The following is a 16,609-nucleotide window of genomic DNA, read 5'->3' as shown; positions in this document are numbered from 1 at the left end:
CTGAGGGACTAATACTGAGAATATGTTCGGGGTACCATAGCAACTGCAGAATCAAAGATATGATATCATATGGCAAGTTTGTAGCCAAGAGAACACTTCAGGATTCTATGGGATCACCTGGGACAGCAATATTACAAGTGTTTATGGTGTGGCATCTTGATAAGGGACTCTTAAATGGTATTAACTTTATCCAAATTGAAGACAACTACAGAGCTTCTCTTTCCTTGGAGTAGAATTGTCTCATAAAGATGTGTTACAAAATGTTAAGGGTGTTTAATTTGTAATAGTGTTTCACAAGGGTTTTGATATGGTTCTTTATTAAAACTGACTTCAAGTCGCTTTAACCTTAGTAATATGCTAAAATGTTTGTGCAGGGAATATCAATGTCTTGTCTAACATCAAAGGAAGACAAAAAATTGTTAAATAATATCAATATTAATTTTCATGACAGCAGGCCTTGTTAGAATCATCACACAATATACATATTCCCCCATTTTTCTCTTTGAGAATCTGAATAGCAAAAACAGTAATAAAGTACCCAGGGAACAAACAATCCCTCTTTTCCTATTTCACTTTACTCAATTAACATACAACAGATGTCAGCTTTCAGAAGAAGCTTTTTAAGAGCACTGGGCTATGTGCCTCTTTGCCTTTGGATATTGGAATGAATTCCAGCATCATGAAACTCAATGAAAGAAGTAAAATTGCCATTTCCTCCCCAAGTTTCAATCTGTTATCACATATCATGAGCCACGAGACTTCATCTCTAACTAATGTGGAATACAGGTATAAAAATCCAGTTATTTCTCATTATATAAACCAAAAAAAAGGAAATTATGAAAACACTGGTTATAAAAATGCAAAGGTCAAATGGGATTAAGTCATGAAGCTCTAAAGGAATTTAAATATTAAAAATAAGAGGGTTCAGTACAAAACTACTCAATTTTACTTACTAAAACATGATTTGGGGGGTGCCTCAGTGGGTTAAGGGTCTAACTCCATCTCAGCTCAGGTCTTGATCTCTGGGTCGTGAGCCCAGCATGGAGCCCACTTCAAAGAAACAAAAACAAAACCTGATTAGGAAACTCTGTTGCCTCTGTACTCTAGCAAGTCAGTCCAGTTATTAAGACTGTGTTGATGGCCTATGGTATGGTAGGCACTATCTGACAGAAATCTGTTTCCACAATGATATGGAATTTTATTAAGAGCCCCATGACCTGCATCCCAAAAAACAAAAATGAAGGAATATTTAAAAGCCAGTGAGTATTCTTAATTGATTACAACTAATGCTCATGCTATTATTCATAATACAAAAGTTAGATATCCAAAATTAGGAAGAGAAATAATGTTATTTCAAGATGAAATTGTTAAAAAGAGTAGAAAAAAAGTCTTCAGAAAGGTGTTTTATAAACAAGTAGACTACAGGAAAGTAATATAGAAAGGAAGAGAAGGGGAAACAAGAGGTATTTTTATGATGGGCTTATAAATCAAAGGACTTATCCTTAACTTCCCACAGAAGAAAGATACTTTAATATTCATTTGTTAAAATTTAAAAGTGAACCCCTAAATCTCTAAAAGGGACTATAATGAAAGATGGGTAATGCATAATAACAGGAAGAAATTTTTTCCTCTACAATACACATATTTTTTGATAATAATTTTCAAAATGACAAAAATAGGCGTGAAGTTACTTACTCTGCATGTTCTTGAATGAATTCTCTTACATAGAAGTACCGAAGACAAACTAAATCTTCATCCCATGGAATAAGATTAAAATAGAAAAACTTATACTGAAATATATACCCTTCCATTTTAAGAAAAGATTCATATGAACCTGTATATGAACCTCTGCATGTATAACCTATAAGCATGATTATTGGATACACTCCTTTAAAAGTTTCAAAGAACCAGAAGAGATTTTCAAAACTGCAACGTTTCTAACACTGTTTCTGAAACAGATATGGACACTGCATTGTTTGTTTAATTATATTTATGCTTCTGGGCTCCAAAATTCCTGCATCTACTATAATTTTGATTATTTTGTATCTGGACCAATAGCCATATCTTTCCAGATAATTCCTCAAGAAACTCTCACAGATTTCCTCTGAATAGTGTTGATGACTGCTATCTGCAATAATCAGCTTGTATGGCAGTAACTAAATTGCTTAAGACATGAGAAAAGAGTGAACTGGCACATTAGGATAAATGTTTAAATGTAAAAAAATGTTTAAATATTTCACATATTTCTAGTAAAAGTAAGTTTATGATCAACTTAGATTTTTCCCTATTGTCATGGTTAAGCTATTTTAAATGACAACAAGAAATAGGAAATAGGAAACGTAGTCCTGTTTTACAAACTTTATGTAGTTTTGAAATATTATTTCATGGAAGAAATGTTTTCTTTGTAAGAAGAATAAAGCTGGCATATTTTAATTTCAACACACCACTTGCAGTCACAGCATTAGTGACATTACAAAAGTCAAAGGAGACTCATTAATGCTCATAGAAAAAAGACAGATGACCAGTACCTAAAGCTCACTCCTTAAAATGAAAATCCAATTATGACATCTAAATACTACTAATAAAACAGCATTCTTTCAATAGAGTAATATGCATTCCAAAATTTCAAAATATTTTTTGCACATTTAAGTACAATGTCTCCTACAATCGGAGTCACTGGAACCAACTGCCCTGCTGTTTATTTTTATCTATCAGTTCAAAGTCAATATAATGAAAAGAGTGAAAAACAACTTTAAATTGCTATAAAAGTAGTTTTGACTTCACAGAACTTCCAGAAATTTTCTGTTAGGACCGCCAGTGTTGAGAACTGTTCGTTTGAAGGATGTTTTCTCATGTAATACATTCCAAATTGGATGAGCTCTTAACATATTTAGTTTATTTTGCATTTGGCCAGAAGTTACTAGAGACAGTATAAAAAAAAATCCTTATATATCTGACGCAAACTTCCTTGCATATAGATTACAAAGAATTGGAGAAGCACGTCATCCAAACTGGTAGAGAATGAAGGCTTCTCATGTTAAGAATGCCACACAATGGTATCTGCTTTATAAGATACCAGTATGGGGGCATCTGGGTGGCTCAGTGGGTTAAAGCCTCTGCCTTCGGCTCAGGTCATGATCCCAGAGTCCTGGCATCGAGCCTGGCATCGGGCTCTCTGCTCAGCAGGGAGCCTGATTCTTCCTCTCTCTCTGCCTGCCTCTCTGCCTACTTATGATCTCTGTCTGTCAAATGTATATATAAAATCTTAAAAAAAAAAAAAAGCTAAAGGACACCAGCTTGTGAATCACTATATTGAAGACCTGAAACTATTACTACACTGTATGTTAACTCACTGAAATTTAAATAAAAACTAAAAAAGAAAAAAAGAACATCAAAAGACCCTAGCTTGGAATGCTGCTATTCAATTCATCTAAGACTGCCCATATAAAGTTTTGGAGAGCTCTTCCATTAATAGTGGGAGAGTCCTACCATAATTGAGCCTCTTGATAAAGAACTGAAGATAAGTGAGTAAATGAAAGCAAACAAACATGCCTTAAGTGCATATAAATGAAGTGGGCTATATACTGGAAAAATCCCCGAGTGCTGTTGGTGATCTTGTTTATACACATCTACTTTGCCCTCCACACCTAGGCCACTGAGTGAACACATTCTACATAGACCCGTGTAAGAGTTTCCACATCTATATGGTGAGATAAAAATCATGCAACTCTTTGAAATTCTAATTTCCCTAAATTTGAGTAAATATAAACTAGTACAACTATTAATATTATTAAATATTTTACATTAAGATTACCATGGATATTTCATGTACTAGAAATGGTAAACATCAAAGAAATGTATTAGCTAAGGACTATAATGCAGAATATCCTGGACTACTAGTTCACTCTGTTATTCAGGGAATTTTGTGAAAAATAGCCCATCAATATAGAGCACCAGTTATTATACTTACATAAGAAAACACTACCTATTATATATCTAAATTAATAATGTGAGTATATTTCTCCTTTTGAAGATTATTCATTAAAATCGAGGAGATCCCCCCCCACCAAAGACCATATTCTTCTAAAAGGCAATATGCCATGAAGTATTTAATTTTATTTACCTAGTATTAAAGTGCAGTTTGATAGTATCGGTACTGAAGTAAGTGGTGTAACACTGGAGATGTTTAATAGAATTTTAGCATGTAAGAGTTTTAGAGACTTTTAGCAGGCTTTATTTTCTAGAGCAGTTTTAGGTTTACGTAAAAATTGAATGCAAAGTGGAACTGTCATAAAACCCTCTGCTCTCCACCTTCCCCCCTTTCTCCTATTAGTATCTAGTTAATAGTTAAAAGATAATATTTTAATAAAGTCAGGAAGCAAACTGTTTCCATAGGATCATGGAGATGAAAAACACCTGCTAAAATCATTTAACCCATCATGTTGCCTCAAACAATGGGTCCAGTAGTCCACCTCTAATGAAGGAACTCTATTTATAAAGACCTTGGAGCCCTGTTTAATGTCTCTGAGAGGACATTACAAAAGAGTTATGGAAAATTTGATGATTTAAAAATTTTGAATAGTATGAGATTATATTAACTTTGAATTAAAGTTCTAATGAATAATGCTAGAAGTGGTAGTTGAACCTCATTTAATCCTACTCTGTCAGTTCATGATTGACATAGTTGAGGAACAGAAAGACTGAACCTGTTTTCAAACACCACCCAAGTGAGTGGGACCTCCCAGACCACCTTCTCATACCTTCCACCTCACATATGCTTATTCTTATTGTATATTTGGATGCTATTTCTGTAATTCTCTTTTTCTAGAATATAAGTTCTTGGAGAATTGGGACTATAGATATATTTCTATGTATAAAGTAGAAAAAATAACAAATACACAGGAGAATAAATGTGACATAATGTTTTGGGGTCCCTAGGTGTCAGTTTGGACAAATTTTAGTTTTAACAAATTTGTCAGTTTTAACAAATTCTCAGTCTCTGCCTCCTTCTCTTCTCCCACCTCCAGCACTAATATATTTTCATATTTATTTTCTAGAGATTTTCCTGGCTTTAGTAAAAAAGTTCTTAAGGAACCCAGGATTACCACTCTGAACCATTTGTTGGTCATTTGTCTTTTCACAGCCTCTAAAGTGTTCTGCTTCATTCTGAGATCAAGACATCAGATCAAGCTGTCTCTCAGCTTTGGGAGTGGGTCTTTTTCTTGATACACTGCTGAGAATTCCAGTCCCTTTTCACCTGGGACCCTGACTGATCACAGCTGTCTTCTCTGTCAACAAGAGCTCTCTGCTTTAGAAACCCCATACAAGAAGGTTTGATGAGGGATGATGACAACTGTATGCTACCTTCAAGGACTCCCTGCTCCTGAATTCTTCAGAATCATGTTTGGAACACCCCTTTTAGAATTATCTTGTGTGGGCTGCCTACCAAAATAATTTTAAGCTAGGTTTGACATTCTAGCTCTGGCTTACCTCCATCGTGACATGTGCTGATTTATGGATCTCAGCTCTTACTCAGCTCAACTCTGACTCTTCGAGAGTTATGTACAATTGTATCCTGAAATATGATAATCAGCCCTAGAACATACAAATTGGAATTTGATGCACTTTAACTCTGAAACAGTGATTTTGATTTATGGAGCATGACACCAAAAAGATGGCAAAAGAAGTCATTCCTAACTTTGTTCCCCCACGCAAGATGAATAACAACTATTTGTGGACAAAACACCACTGAGAGAATCCTGGAACATGGGAATAAGGCTGAAGCACCACCTTGCAGCACAGACAGTAAGACAGACTGGTTTAGAAAGTAGGAAGAATGGCTACTAGAACCTTAAAAAGCTCTAATAACTGATCGTAAAGAAATGGAGATATGTGAACTGTCAGACAAAAATTCAGAATAATACTCTTAAAAAACTGTAGTAAACTTACAAGAATACATAGTCAGCTAAATAAAATTAGGAAAATAATGAATCAACAAAATGAGAAATTTGACAAAGAAATAGAAACCACAAAAATGTGAGAAATTCTGGAGTTCAAAATCACAACTGAACTGAAGAATTCAATGGAGAACCTCAGAAGCAGACTTGACCCTGCTGAAGAAAGCAGCAATGACCTGGAAGATAAGGCATTTCAAATTATCCACAAAAGCAAAAAGAAAAAAAGAAGAAACCCTTGAGACACAATGGAGAAAACAACAACAAAACAAAACAAAAACCCCAATATTCACATTATGGGAATTCCAGAAGGAGGAGAGAAAATATTTAAAGCAATAAATGACTGAAAACTTTGCAAACCTGCAAAGAGAGAAAAAGGCATCCAGATCCAAGAGACCTAAAGGATTCCAAATGGATTGAACTCAAACAGGGCTACACCAAGACACATAATTGTCAAATCAAAGACAGCTAAATTTTAAAAGCAGCAAGAGAGAAGTTACATACAAGGGAACCTTGTAAGACTACTGATAGATTTCTCAAGAGAAACTCTTCAGCCCAGAAGAGAATGGGATGACATATTTCAAAATATTGAAAGAAAATGACTTTCAGAGACAAATGCTAAAGAAATTCATCCCCACTAGCAAAAAGAAATTCCATGAGTGGAAATAAAAAGATGTAAGTTAACATTGTAAAAACATAAGGCAGTATCAAACTCACTGGTAATGGTAAATATATAGTCAAAGTTGGATTCATTAATATGGTAATGGTGGTACATTAACTACTTAACAACTCTAGTTTAAAATTCAAAAAAGTTGGGGTGCCTGAGTGGCTCAGTGGGTTAAGCCGCTGCCTTCGGCTCAGGTCATGATCTCAAGGTCCCAGGATTGAGTCCCACATTGGGCTCTCTGCTCAGCAGGGAGCATGCTTCCCTTCCTCTCTCTCTGCCTGCCTCTCGCCTACTTGTGATCTCTCTCTGTCAAATAAATAAGTAAAATCTTTAAAAAAAATTCTTTTTAAAGTTAAAATAACCATAACCATATTAAACTGTTATTGTGCAATATAAAAAACATGTAAACTGTAACACCAACAACCTAAAATGTGAGGGCGAGGAGAAGTAAAAGTTCAAAGCTTAGGTATTAGTTTAAAAATAGGGTGTTATAATTTAAAAATATTTTAGGTAACCCTCATTATAGCCATAAGGGAAACACCTGGAGTAGTCACACATAAGAATATGATAAAGAAGTCCATGCATAATCTCACATGGCATCAAAACACACACACATACACACACACACGGTAGCAGGATAAGAAATAAGAACAATGGACCTGCACGCCAGCCAGAAAACAATTAACAAAACAGCAATAGTAATTTCTTATTAATAATTACCTCAAGTAAAAACATTAAATTCTATAATCATAAGACACAGAATGGCTGAATGGATAAAAAAAAAAAAGGTTAAATGATATGTTGCATACAGGACACTGACTTTATCCTTAAAGATACACATTGAGTGAAGGAAAAAAAATAAGCAGAGATGGCTATCCAAATATTAAAGTAGACTTTAAAAATAGTATAAAGAGACAAGGAAAGTCATTATATAATATAAAAGGGTCAATATATCAAGAAGATATAATAATTGTTATTATCAATGTATCTAACATCAGAGAACCTAAATGCATAAAGCAAAGCTAGAAATAAATAGCAGTATAATAGTAGTTGGAAAATTTAATACCCCATTCCCAATAATGGACATGTCATTCAGTCAGATAACCTGTAAGAAAACTGTGAATCTGAATAATATTATAAACAATTTGATTTGTCAATAGCAGAATACATATTCTTAGGTTCACATGAACATCTTCTAAGATAGACCATAGGTTAGGCCACAAAATAAATATTAGAAAATTTGAGAAGATTGAAATCATACTCTCAAAAGATATCAAAAGTCTTCTATCACCACACTAGTATAAAACTAGAAATCAACAGAATTAATTTCAATGTATTTGTGAATTTTCCAATAGTTTTATGAGTAACCAATGGATCAAAGAATAAGTTAAAGAGGGAAACAAAGCATTTTGATATGAACAAAAATTAAAACACAAATAACCAGGGTACCTGGGTGATTCAGTCATTTAAACATCTGACTCTAGTGATGAGCATTAGGTTCTGGTCATGATCTCAGGGTTGTGAGACTGAGCCCATCAGGCTCTGTCTGGTCTTGGTGTGGAGTCTGCTTAGGATTCTATACCTCTTACCCTCCCGTTGACTTCTCTCTCTCTCTCTCTCTCTCAGGCTAACAAAACTTAAAAAAAGGGGGGGGGACACAAATATGAAAATGTATGGGATGCAGCAAGAGACAGGTCTTAGTGGAAACTTCATAACAATAAATGTCTACATTAAGAAGCAAGAAAGATCCCAAACAACCTAATTCTATACCATAAAGAACTAGAAAAAGAAGAAACTGAGCCTAATGTTAGTAGAAGAAAGGAGGTAATGAAAAAATGAAATAGGGAAAAGAAAATCAGTAGGTGAGACTAACCAAGCTAAGAGTTGGTTCTTTGCGAAGATAAACAAAATTGACAAAATCTTATCTAGACTAACCAAGGGAGGGGGGAAGAAAAATACAACCCAAATCAACAAAAGGAAACATTACAAATGACATCACAGAAATGCAAAGAATCTTGACTTTACTATGAACAACTGTACTCCAGCAAACTGGACAACCTAGAATAAATGGAAAAAATTCTTAGAAATAAACCACCAAGACTGACTTAGGAAGAAAGAGAATGTCAGAATCAATCATTTAATAATAACAAGATTGAATCAGTAATCAAAAATCTCCCAATGATGAAAAACCCAAGATCAAATGGTTTGCACACTCATTTTCTCAGGCCATCATCACCCTGATACCAAAGCCAGAGAAAGACACTATCAGAAAACAACAGAACAATATTCCTTATAAATACAGATGCAAAAAATTCTCAGTGAAATACCAGCAGACTAAATTCAGCAGCACATTAAAAGGATCATTCACTTCAATCAAGTAGAATTACACATGGGATGCCAGGATGGTTTGACATAATCAGATCAAGCAATCTGATACATTACATTAATAGAATGAAAGAAAACATTGTGCAGTCATCTCAATAGACACATCTGAGAAAATGAAACACCCATTCATGATTAAAAACTCTAAACAAATTAGGTACAAAAGGAATGTACCTAAATGTAATAAAGGCCGTATCTGATAAGTCCACAGCTTTCATCATACTAAATGATGAAATGTTCATTTTTCTCTCAAAACAGGAATAAAACAAGTGTGCCCATTCTCACTACTTCATTCATCATAACACCAGATGTCCTAGCTTGAGCAACCAACTAAGAAAAAGAAAGGCATGAGAACTAGAATGGAAGAAGTAAAATTATCTCTATTTGCAGGTGACATAATTTTATGTAGGGCTAATCCTAAAAACTCCAAAAACTCCTTTAGATCTAATCAATAAATTCAATACAGTTTCAGGATACAAAATTAACATACAAAAATTGGTAGCATTTCCAGACATGAACAACAAATTATCCGGAAAAAAATCCTATTTACAATAGCATCAAAAACAATAAAATATTTAGGAATGAACCTAGCCAAGGAGGGAAAATATCTGTCTGAAAACTATGAGATGTTAAATAAAAGACACAAATAAATAGAAAAGTATCCCATGTTCACACATTGGAAGAATTAATATTGTTCATACTACCAAAAGCAAAGAACAGTATAATCACTGTAATGATTTGAATACGATTATTTACAGAAGTAGAAAAAACAATTATAAAACTTAGATGGAATCACAGAAGATTCCAAATAGCCAAAAGAATCCTGAAAGAACAAAGGGGGGGCCTCACACTTCTTGATTTTAAGCTGTACTAATCAAAACCATATGGTACTGGCATAAAAACAGACATAGATCAATGGAACAGAATTGAGAGCCTAGAAATAAACCCAAGCATATAGTCAACTTATATTTGAAGGGAGATAAGAATATTCAGTGGAGAAAGACAATCTTTTCAAAAAATCATGTTGGAAAAACTGGATAGTCTCAAGTAAATGAATGAAGGTTAAACGATCTTAAAAAACTTACATAGATTAACTAGAAATGGATTAAATATTTAAATAGACGACCTGAGCCATGTAACTCCTTAAAGAAAACATGGGAATAAAAGCTCCTTGACATGGTCTTGGCACTGATTTTTTAGATATGATACTTAAAACACAAGCAAAAAATAAAACAAGTAAAACCACATAAAACTAAAGAGCTCCTGCACAGCAAAAGAAACAAAATGAAAAACAATGAGAATGGGATAAAAGTATTTGCAAATCATATCTGAGAAGGTGTTAATAACCAAAGTATACAAAACCACCTACAACTCAATATATACTATTTAAAAATATTTATATAAATCTTCATAAAAATTATGTTCATTCAATACTTTAAAAATATTTATTGTGCTTTCCCTAAAATTCTCAGTATTGGTGATACAAGGAAAAACTGAATATTCATCAATTTCTACTATAGGAAACATCTTGTGCTTGTAATTATTATTCATGTATCTTTATTCAAATTAGCCCAGCTTATATATGTACGAAAGCATAAAATCAGGTATATTTATCCATCTTGAATTTTTAAAAAATCTACATACTCTTTTCTGCCCCCAAAAAGAAAAACAAACCTGTTCAGTATTTCTTGATAATTTGTTCCAGTATAAATTTTTGTCTTATATGTATAGTCATTGAATTTTTGCCACTTGCAACATGAATGTTTCTAGAATGTATTATGCTAAGTGAAATAAGCCAGTCAGAGAAAGACAAATACCATGTAATTTCACTCATATGTTGTATTTAAGAAATAAGGGAAAATACATACAAAAACAAGACTCAACTATAGCGAACTGATGTTTACCAGAAGCAGGTGAAGGGGATTAAGAGTAAACTTATCATGATGAGCACGGAGTAATTTAAAGAATTTGAATCACTATATTGTAAACCTGAAACTAATGTACCAACATATGTTAACTATGCTAGAATTGACTTTTTTTTTAATTTCATAGGATTAAAGCTCTGAGTTTTTAAATACAAGTAGTCGTTCCTTTTAAAAATTGTTCAAGATCAAGCAGCCCTAAAAATAAATAATTTAACTTTCTATATTTGTTAGGTAACCAAAGTATCTTATAATAAAGCTCTGACAAATCTTTGAAAAAGATACAATTTAAAATATCACTGGTGAAAACTAGTATGGTCTTTATTTTAGAATTGTTTTCTTTTGAACGTAAGTTCAATACCCTAGAGAGGTCACTATTTCCCTTTATATATTGTGTATAAGAAAATGTAGAATTTTATTCCTGCAACATGATGAACTGTTCCTTGTTTTATTTTCATTTCACTGCAACATTATTTGAACTATTTTATTATTGAAATCAATTCTGATTTTTGCATGAAGAGAACATTCTCATTAGAATAGGAAAAAATGTCTCTGCGTGTTCCCTCTGAATGGCTCACCAGAAATATGGAACACCAGTCTTCTATCAAAATGCTTGGTAATCAAACATGAAAGCCAAGATACTGAATAATATTTTCTCTTTAAATTTTCATTTGCGGAAAAATAGCTGAACCCACATATTAAGTATTATCACCATGTAAAACTATGATAATATATAAAAACAATATGTTTTTACATATTTTAACAATACCCTAGTTGTTATCTTAACTCTTCCTTACCCGTCTCTGATCATGGTCTTGTCATTTACTTGCTTAAATCCCAAATTTTTGTAATTACTAGAATTACAGTACCTAATTTCAAAGTTGTAGTAAAACTTGCCTGAAATTATATTAATATTGATATTATAATGATTGCAGCCATTATAAGTTTATAACAAAAATTAGGTTAAATAGCATATGTTGAACACTGGGATATTCAATTAAGCACTGTTACATACTGGAACATTAAATGCTGAACATTTGACCCAAGACCTAGTTAGATCAGTTATGCATATTTTTTTCATATTTTAAGGTATAGTGTTTCTTTATTCTTCTCCAAGGTTGTATTAAAAAACCTACACACATTTCAATGGTTAAATTTAGGTAGTGTTATACATTATTGTTCATTTTATAGATGAGGAACATGTATCCCATAGAGGCTAAATGATTAGTCCAAGATCACACCATTAGTAAATGAATACATCAGTTTACTTTCCTATCTAACTCCATTTCTTTATCTTGCCAACTATACCATACACTGTATTAAAATTTCAGAAGCTAGGGAGAGTTTATAATTTTCACCTGCCTTTTTTAACATTATTCAATCACAGTCACAGATCTAGAAAATACTTTCTTTAAAAAAATCCCCTTCTCTAGTTTCACTAAGCATGTTTTTTAAAATTCCTCTGCATTATGGTGTGTTTGTGTAGTCTGCTGTTAAGTAGACCACTCCATGGTGCACCTACACAGATTGGCTCTGGCTGCTGTCCCAGTGAGCGAGGCCCAGCTGCACCCCTCTCTTGGCCCTTAGAAACAATCCTGCCACAAATACTCTGTACCTGGCCCCTCTCGGTTCCATGGGAATTTCCCTGGGGTATGGCCAGGAACAGGGTTAGCAGAAATCAAAACAAATACATGTAAAAACAGAGGACCTGGTGTGAAACAACATAAACACGGGACACACAAAAACCTCAATCATGGCTGCACATGGCAGGAGGAGAAAGGAGTGTGAGTATAAAAGGAAATGTGCAAGTAAAGACCATGGATTTGCATGGAAGAAAAATGCGCCAAGAACTAAGTGAGATTAACTCAACCTTCAACACCAGAGTCCCAAAGAAGAAAAAAAAAAAAAAGTTGCTCTCTACTGAGTTGTCTTTTAATAGAATGAGGTCTATCACTTCCATCAATTTTCATAGCATATATGAAATAGTCATAGAGCTGAAGGAGAGGGGATAAACTATCACATGTTCCTCAAAAGAAGAAATATATATAAGAGGCTAAAGGTTAAATTCCTAGATTGAATCTAGGAGAGGAAAAACAGAAGATCTTGGTCTAAACTTTTCCATAAAACCCAGAGAACATTTAGTAGAGGATACAGCGTGCGTACTAGGTTTGGTTTGTTATCAAGTTCCAAAGGGGAGCAAAAGTGCTACACAATGGAGAAGAACAAGGTCATGATAAAGGATTGCAAAAAATGGTAACCTTCGAATTATCCAGGGAAAGTAGAAGGAAATTACTAGAGTGACAGATTAGAAATATATGGAGACTGGGTTGCTGGACTTCTATTTGCATTGTTGTGTCTATAATGTCTTCATTTTAGAGCACTCCGGACAGCTCTACTGAATGTTGGCACTGTTCGGGGCACAGACTGTGCTGTCCTTGCCCATACACTCCAGTTGGGGTGTTAGACAAAAAATAATTCAACACATAATTGCAAATAGCTCTTAAGCACTGGAAGGAAAAGAAACATGGCAAATTATTTCTGGTGCATCCTGTGAACGAATGTCATCATCCTGACATCTATTTTGTTACATTTAGCCTCCTAGATTTATGTTTGAATATCTCCTGCCACACTAAAACCTGTTCTTGGGAAGAACAAGTATGTTCTGACATCTAACATAGTGGTTAGGAAGTAAGAAATATTAAATGAGCTGGTCTGCTTGTTACATTCAATTCAGATCCTGGGTCTGTGGTCACTTCCTGTGTCCCCATATGAACCTGCAGATTGGCCTCTTTATTATTCTAGCCCATTTTACCTGAAACACTTACAACATCTTTTTTCATAGATAAATGTGAATTTCAGTCTACCACTATTCTCACAATCTTAAAATTAGTGAGGTGCAAATTAATGAGATTTGGGGGCCAGGAAAGGATTTCTGTGTCCTTCCATATAAAGGCTTGTTTAAAAATTAGCTGTTAATTTAGATAATTACTGTTTTGTAAGTTTAAACAAAGTGTCTCTCACATTCATCATCGCTGGTGATATCAGACTTTTGAAAAGATTCACCTTTTGACACCAGAAGGCAATAAAATGTGAGGCCAGAATTAGCTAAACTGTAATAATGTGATAATTGCTAAGTGTAAAGCCACAGCAACAATGTACTTAGCAAAACACTAACACTTTTAGTGTGAACTTACAATGCTCAGTGGTAGCTTATTTTTTCCATGTGTTGAAGTGATTTTTCATCTTTTGATTTTTGTCAAATTAGAAGACATTACATTAATTTTACATATTGTAATGTTAACAGGCACAAACTATAATGGAATAAGAAATTGTTCTGCTGCAAGCCATTTTATTTATGCTTTACTGGTGAAATCTATTATCCCAAATAATATATGTTCAACGGGAACCAAAGTTGTGAATTTGAGTCTCACTAATGGCAGCTTCTCATTAGACCAGGGTTCTGACAGTTAGCTAGACATTAGAATCATTTTAGAAATTTTTAAAAATATTCCTGTATAGTACCCCCTTAACAACTGGCTCAGATTCTGTAGATGAGATTTGAATATTAGTATCTTTAAAATATTCCAAAGTGTTTCTGTTGTGCAGATGGGTTAGAAAATCAATGTGTTAAAGTCTGAAATCAGGCAATGTGATGCCCCCAGTTTTGTTTTTCAACATTTCCTTAGCAATTTGGGGTCTCTTCTGGTTCCATCCAAATTTTAGGATTGCTCCAGCACTTTGAAATATGCTGGTGGAATTTTGATCAGGATGGCATTGAAAGTATAGATTGCTCTAGGCAGTATAGATATTTTAACAATGTTTATTCTTCTGATCCATGAGCATGGAATGCTTTTCCATCTTTTTGTGACTTCTTCAATTTCTTTCATGAGCATCCTGTGGTTCCTCGAGGACAGATCCTTTACCTCTTTGGTTAGGTTTACTCCGAAGTAATTTATGGTTCTTGGTGCTATAGGAAATGGAATCGATTCTCTAATTTCTTTCTATATTTTCATTGTTAATGTATAAGAAAGCAACTGATTTCTGTACATTGATTTTGTATCCTGCCACATTACTGAATTGCTGTGTGAGTTCTAGTAGTTTGGAGGTGGAGTCTTTTGGGTTTTCCATATGAAGAATCATGTCATCTGTGAAGACAGAGTTTGACTTCTTTGCCAATCTGAATACATTTTGTTGTTGCTGTCTGATTGCTATTGCTAAGACCTCTAGTACTATGTTGAACAACAGTGGCAAGAGTGGGCATCCTTGTCATGTTCCTGAAGGCTGGCAGCTTTTCCCCATTGAGAATGATATTCATTGTGGGTTTTTCATAGATTTTATGAAGTTGAGGAATGTTCCCTCTATCCCTATACTTTGAAGCATTTTAATCAGGAATGGGTGTTGTATTTTGTCAAATGCTTTTTCTGCATCAACTGAGAGGACCATGAGGTTCTTCTTTCTTCTCATTGATTTGTTCTATCACATTGATTGATTTGTGAATGTTCAACCACCCTTGCATCCCAGGGGTAAGTCCCACCTGGTTGTGGTGGATAATCTTTTTAATGTACTGTTGGATCCTATTAGCTAGGATCTTGTTGACAATCTTGGCATCCATATTCATCAGGGATATTGGGCTAAAATTCTCCTTTTTGATGGAGTCTTTCCCTGGTTTTGAGGTCAAGGGAATCCTAGCTTCATAGAAAGAGTCTGGAAGTTTCCCTTCTGTTTCTATTTTTCTAAACAGCTTCAGGAGAATAGGTATTATTTCTTCTTTGAATGTTTGATAGAATTCCCCAGGGAATCTCTCAGGTCCAGGGCTTTTGTTTTGGGAGAGATTTTTGGTCACTGCTTCAATCTCGTTATTACATATTGGTCTATTCAGGTTGTCAATTTCTTAGTACACAGCTGTGATCACCAAGATAGCATGGTACTGGCACAAAAACAGACACATAGACCAGTGGAGCAGAGTAGAGAGCCCAGATATGGACCTGCAACTTTATGGTCAAATAATTTTCAACAAAACAGGAAAAAATATACAGTGGAAAAAAGACAATCTCTTCAATAAATGGTGCTGGGTAAATTGGACAGCTATATAAAGAAGAATGAAACTCGGCCACTCTCTTACACCGTACACAAAGATAAACTTGAAATGGATAAAAGACCTCAGTGCGAGGCAGGAATCTATCAAAAGCCTAGAGGTGAACATAGGCAGTAACCTCTTAGACGTCGACCACAGCAACTTCTTTCAAGACATGTCTCCAAAGGCAAAGGAAACAAAAGCAAAAATGAACTTTTGGGACTTCATCAAGATGAAAAGCTTCTGCACAGCAAAGGAAACAGTCAACAAAACAAAGAGGCAACCCACAGAATGGGAGAAGATACTTGCAAATGACAGTACAGACAGAGGGTTTATATTCAAGATCTATAAAGAATTCCTCAAACTCAACACTCAAAAAAAGTCACGTCAAAAAATGGGCAGAAGGGTGCCTGGGTGGCTCAGTGGGTTAAATAAAGCCTCTACCTTCGGCTCAGGTCATGATCTCAAGGTCCTGGGATGGAGCCCCACATCGGGCTTTCTGCTCAGCAGGGAGCCTGCTTTCTCTTCTCTCTCTGCCTGCTTCTCTGCCTACTTGTGATCTCTGTCAAACAAATAAATAAAATCTTTTTTTAAAAGGGCAGATGACATA

This window comes from Mustela putorius, unplaced genomic scaffold (genome assembly GCF_011764305.1).
Source record: "Mustela putorius furo isolate JIRA1106 unplaced genomic scaffold, ASM1176430v1.1 tig00000835_pilon_pilon_pilon, whole genome shotgun sequence".
In the NCBI taxonomy this organism is placed as follows: domain Eukaryota; kingdom Metazoa; phylum Chordata; class Mammalia; order Carnivora; family Mustelidae; genus Mustela; species Mustela putorius.
Note: the sequence above shows the minus strand (reverse complement) of the source record.